General features: G+C 44.6%; 1 protein-coding gene across 1 annotated transcript in view; it reads left to right on the forward strand.

Annotated features, from left to right (window-relative positions):
* The first annotated feature begins 2,694 nt into the window (after positions 1-2,694).
* LOC127007312 (uncharacterized) overlaps positions 2,695-5,000 on the forward strand; it is a 90,966-nt gene continuing 88,660 nt past the window's right edge. The window contains exon 1 of the mRNA XM_050878114.1: positions 2,695-5,000. This exon is cut by the window's right edge and continues 1,297 nt beyond it. The gene's annotated coding sequence lies outside the window, so the exon portion shown is untranslated.

Below are 5,000 nucleotides of genomic sequence, written 5' to 3' on the forward strand. Positions count from 1 at the left end.
AGGTACAAAAGGAAAGGGATATGTAAAACTAATAGTGGGTCGAGGGCTGAAACTCTGGGCTACGGGAAAAAGAGAAAAGAAAAAAAGAGCAACTATTTCAAAAGATCAAAAGGGAGAAATATTTATCACGTTCCTCGGGTGTGCTTTTTTACGTAGAAGCCTTTCAGAACTGCCACTAGGGTCATAAAACTACGAAAAAAAATACCTACAACATTCACTAAAGCCTAATCAAAGAAACGTTATTGACGCCTTGTGGTTGAGAATATGAACCGAAGGGTCATATTCTTAAACATTTCGGTTCCCAAGGACACATATTTGACATGGTTTTCTTAGGAGTTTTGGGCATTTCCAGGGGTAGTTTGATTGCCCTGCTGGTAGTCTGACCCTTCTTCTGTGCCATGAACCTAAAAATACACTCCTGAGAACCCGATAGATCTCCATTTTGACCTATGGAAATAGTTGATGTTAGAGGTGGAAGCGTCTGAGAATACCCACCTTAGTCTCGGTCTGGGAGGGGGATACTCAACACGGGTTTATAGGGAAGACACGGAGTTGTGGGTCTAGATGTTGAAAGCTGCGTTATAATTAAGGATATACTCAAGAATGAAACTGGGCAGACCTTTTCCTTCTTCGAGATCTTGACTGTCCCTAGAGCGCGAAAAAAAACAAAAAAAAAAAACTATTGCATCAGTATCAATTTGAATTTCGCGGGGATCTCTTGGTTACAACATGGCGGCTGTACGAAGATAGCCAAACTGCCTCTTCATTGGATCTGGGTATTACAAAATGATCTTAACTACACCCAAATCCTCATGCATTAAAATTATCACCACGATCACCACTCCTGCAATTAACAACAGCTACGAGAACCATCTGATTCGTTTCTGTTTCTGCAAGTGTGTCATTTGATTCAAACTTTGGGAGTGTTTTGATTCTAGCTCTGCAGGTGTTTTGTGTTTCTAATTTTGCAAATGTTATAATTCCTGCAGGTGTTTTGACTTCAACTCTGCAGGTGTGTTTTGGTTCTCATAAGTGTGGAGGCGTTTAATTCCACGGGTGTTTTGATCCTAACTCTACAGGTGTGTGTTGTGTTTTTAATTATGCAGGTGTTTTAATTGCTCCAGGTGTGTTTTGATTCCAGGCTCGCAGGCGTATTATGTTTAACTATGCGATTGTTTTGGTTCTAACTCCGCCGGTGTGTTGTGTTTCTAATTGTGCCGTGTGTGTGTTTCCCTTCCCAAGACAGTCTGTGTGTGTCACGTCCACATTCTCTCGTTAGTCTTTGTCCTGCCAAAACACGCCACAGGGGACCAGTAATTTATCTCTCTCATGTTCCTCTTCCACCTCTCCTCCTCCTCTTCTCCTCTCTCTCTCTCTCTCTCTCTCTCTCTCTCTCTCTCTCTCTCTCTCTCTCTCTCTCTCTATCTCTCTCTCTCTATCTCTCTCTCTCTCTCTCTCTCTCTCTCTCTCTCTCTCTCTCTCTCTCTCTCTCTCTCTCTCTCTCTCTCTCTCTCTCTCTCTCTCTCTCTCTCTCTCTCTCTCTCTCTCTCTCTCTCTCTCTCTCTCTCTCTCTCTCTCTCTCTCTCTCTCTCTCTCTCTCTCTCTCTCTCTCTCTCTCTCTCTCTCATTAATTTCATAGCTATTGTCATTGTGCCGTCATATTGTCCTCCTTCTCCTCCTCCTTCTCCTCCTCCTCCTCCTCCTCCTCCTCCTCCTCCTCCTCCTCCTCCTCCTCTTCTTCTCTTCCTCCACCTCCTCGTTTTTAATGTTCTTGCTCTCGTCTTTGTTATTTTCTTTATTTCCTAATCTTCCTCTTAACTTTTTTTTTCATTTTTGTTTTCTCATTTTCCTCCTACTTCCTTTCTTCACGTTTTTGTTATTTTTTCCTCCTTTATCCTCACACTCTTCATAATTACTTCCTTTCTGTCTTTGCTATTTCATTCTTTTTGTAAGTTTTATTTCTCATTCTCCTCTTTCTTTGATATTATCCTTGTTTTTTGTTCTCGACCTTCTCCTTTCCTCTTCCTCCTCCTCCTCTTCCTCCTCCTCCTCCTCCTCTTCCTCTTCCTCCTCCTCCTCCTCCACACTGGTATACCACTCTGCTGCATTCCAGTGTCTCTAGCTATCCTCCTTTTTTTATCATCCCTCTCCCACCCATCCATAATGTACATCTAAGTCAGGCTTCTATGTTCCTCTGCTCATTTATTTTCCTTACCTCCAACTTTATCTCCTCTCAACCACTCGCCACTTCCTCATCCTCCTTCTCTTCCTCCTCCTCCTTTGCCTCCACCTCCTTTGCCTCCTCCTCCTCCCAGCCCGTCTGTATTAGTTGTTTGCACGCGGAAAGTTGCATCGGCAGTCAGTGTTCCCCGAGCCGTCAGCGGGAGAGGTTGTCGCTGCTTCCGCTCCCTTCAACTTGGCCCCCTCACAGCCCCGCGCGGCCGGAGACTTCCAAGTGGTTCTCGTGCCCCGCCGGAGGACAGGGAGGCGCCGGGAGACAATCTTTAGCACGCAGTGAGAGTGTTTGCACGTACCGTGAGAGCGTGTGCCGGCGTGGGGGCTTATTAACAGCAGCGATTGAAAAAAGAACTTTGAACTTTGCCTTTGTGCTTAGACCTTCCCTTCCCCTCCCTTCTCCTTCCCTCTCCCTCTCTCTCTCTCTCTCTCTCTCTCTCTCTCTCTCTCTCTCTCTCCCTAAAGTTCGCGCAAACACACAAAGTCTTCCTGCCCCGAGAGACACGCGTGCAAAATTTATACACACACACACGTGGAATCGCCGCCGCTCCGCCACGCACGAACACCGGTGGGGTTCTTCCTGTGCCCTCCTCACCGCCTGCCCCATCCCCTAGGTACGCCCACGCCCAAACCCACACCCACACCGGTTTCCTCTTGTGGACGCTACGACGATATTCTAAGTAACAAGATTAATGCAAGATTGTCAGACTAGCACGCCTCAACCCACACCCACCCACAGCTGTTCACGCCGCCCCCAGACACGCTTCCCCTCTGCGGATGCTTTGAACCCACTCGGAATAGTTTAGTCCAAGATTACCAAACGTACACTCCTGAAAACAAAATCTCATTCAAGAATCACACCTTAGCAACAGCAGTCAAGGAAGAGTATCAAGACAACACTCTGAAAGCTGCAACGATTTCCCCGCACAGAAAACTGACTAAAATCAACAATAAACCGAGTGAAAGAAACTTGCCCACGGAAAATTAACGCATCTGGACATTGAAAGGCATGGAATGAGTGACTTAAACATGTGGCGGCGGTAAACCCAGAGCATTGCAACGAAAAACTAAGCGAAACCATAAATAAAAGATAAAGAAAATAACCTTAAGACAAGAATTAAGACTTTAAGATTACAAGGTGATACGAAGATTCATGAACGCCAATTGTATAATACTGTATGAAAATAGTGAGAGAAGGAGGAAGTATTTCTAGGAAGCCAAGAAACAAGTTAAAGGAAACGAAAACAAAAGGTAAAAAAGAAAATAAGTAAGAACGAACAAAAAAAAAATACTAACAAGAGGGACAAGCAAACGGGAACTCAACTCTAACACTATAAAAAAAATATTGGTGGGTAACTGAAAAGAAGCAGAAATAAGTGAATCGTAACTAAGCAAAACACGTAAAACCAGTAAAAAAAAACATTACAGAGAGAGAACGACAAAGACAAAGCACACGAACTAAGCCAAAGAAAAAATAAAACAGAAAACACAGGGTAAGAAATAAAAAGAAAAAGAAAACAAAAGTACACGGGCTTGACAAACAAATAAAACAAAAAAAAATATAACAGAAAACACGAACGAAACGAACAAAAAAACGACAAGAAAACACGGACTCAGCGAATTAAAACAACTCCATCTCCAAAATTAAAACAGAAAAAAGCACAAACTAACAATTAAAATACCCATAAAAGTAACGCTAAACTCGGGCTAAGCGAATACAAGCAGCATCAACAGTCTGCCCCTTCGTTGCTCCATAGAGACAGACTTGGAGGTGCGTCACACGGGGGCGGCAGAGGCAAGAACACAGGTGGCGCCGCAGGTGACGAAGAAGAGTGCGTGGGTGTGTGCTGGAGCTAAGCCCGGATTGTGGAACGAGCCTGATCCAATTGAGAGCGAGAGCGAGAGAGAGAGAGAGAGAGAGAGAGAGAGAGAGAGAGAGAGAGAGAGAGAGAGAGAGAGAGAGAGAGAGAGAGAGAGAGAGAGAGAGAGAGAGAGAGAGAGAGAGAGAGAGAGAGAGAGAGAGAGAGAGAGAGAGAGAGAAAAGCTCATCTCTTCATCTACTCTTGATCCTACGTGCACCTTCTCCATCGTTACCTCACTTAATCATCCCGACACACCTGCACGCCAGCCATAAAAAGAACATCCTGCTGAACACTGCCTAAAACACCGGCCACTAAAGTAAGCAGGGCCATTCTCCCCTCTCACTTTGCAAGATCTTCGGTATACAGCCAGCCATATTTTACTGGAAGATGTAATAAAAAGACTGACTAAACCACAAGTCATTTACAGAAAACAGGGCTCTCTAACTTTGCAAGACCGTCAAGATTCAGACGGCCACAAAAGTAAGGACTACTCCAGAGGATAATGTAATATGAAAACTGGCTAAATCAAACGCTGTTTACAGTAGCATTTATCTAGTTTTCGCCCATTTTCTATTGAACTATTTTTGCCGAGGCCACTCAGCTTGCTCATTCAGTCAAGAAAGTAAGTCTTGTCCCAGAACACGAAGAATAATGAAAACTGGTGTGGACAAATGATATTCACAGTAAGCAGCGTTAATCCTTTGTAGCATCTCCTCACTCAGTATCATATTGTTCTAAGGTGGCCGACATACTGGGGGCGCCTTCACTCAGCCTCACGGTGGACTGCGGCGGCTGGCGAAACACGAGACACCGAAGCACAACACTGAAGCACAACACTGAAGCACAACACGGAGTCCTAAACCAAAACCGTCCAATCACGTCGAGAAGAAACACAAACGTCCA

The sequence above is a fragment of the Eriocheir sinensis genome, chromosome 35 (genome assembly GCF_024679095.1).
Source record: "Eriocheir sinensis breed Jianghai 21 chromosome 35, ASM2467909v1, whole genome shotgun sequence".
In the NCBI taxonomy this organism is placed as follows: Eukaryota; Metazoa; Arthropoda; class Malacostraca; order Decapoda; family Varunidae; genus Eriocheir; species Eriocheir sinensis.